Here is a 1,110-nt window from a genome sequence, read left to right on the forward strand (position 1 = left end):
AAAAAAAAAAAAAAAAAAGGGCAATATAATGTCAACAAAATTTCTCCTTGTCTTCAAAGCTTTATTATTTATTTATGGTGGGTGACACCCAAATCAATTTATCCTGATAATAAAATAAATAAAAGAATTGTTTATAATGAATTACCCACGAATGGGGTAAGGTGCTAGAATAGTTTTATTGGTCATATACTTTAACTTACAACTACCCCAACGGCCCAACCGTCGTCTATATATGCCACCCTACCTGTTGATTTAATAATTGATTTAATAATTATGGAGTACAATATTTCAATTGTATTTTTTGATAAAAATTGTATTTAATCTTCTCAGTTTAAGTTGATTAAAGTGAACTTTTATTATAATACAATCATAAAATTTTACAATATTATTGTACTTAATTAAGTTAAAATAACAAAATTTAATCAAATTAGTCACTAAAATAATAAATAGAACAGATAAATTATATTGTGTCGTATAAAATATATGTTTATTCCCGTCGAAATTTATTTATGCCGGGAACCCATTATAATACAGCAATAGTTGCAGCTGCCAATAGGTGCACGTCTGCTGTTCTAGAATGTCATTATTTTGACACGTCTATGATACAAAGTTAATGTTATATGTAGGGATGTCAACGCGGCGGGGTGGGGGCGGGGGACATACCCCCCATCCCCGCCCGCAACATTCTTCCCCATCCCCCGTCCCCGTCCCCATCCCCATCCCCACGGGGATTATTCGGGGACGGGGAATCCCCACCCCATTTGTAAGTTATAAAAAAAATTAAAAAATTAAACATTAAAAATATTTAAATAAATGACGCATATATATTCATCTCGAACTTAAAGTAGTATTCAATATTTTACAATTAAACATGTTACCTAAATATACATTTCATCATAAGCATGATATACAATGACAAGCTAAGAATGCTTCTAAAATTATATATATTATAGCAAAGTAATACATATGTGTGTGTTGTGTGGCTATACATACATACATATACTATATATATATATATATATATATATATATATATATATATATATATATATATATATATATATATATATATATATATATATATATATATATATATATATATATATATAT

Source organism: Ipomoea triloba, chromosome 3 (genome assembly GCF_003576645.1).
Source record: "Ipomoea triloba cultivar NCNSP0323 chromosome 3, ASM357664v1".
NCBI classification, from domain to species: domain Eukaryota; kingdom Viridiplantae; phylum Streptophyta; class Magnoliopsida; order Solanales; family Convolvulaceae; genus Ipomoea; species Ipomoea triloba.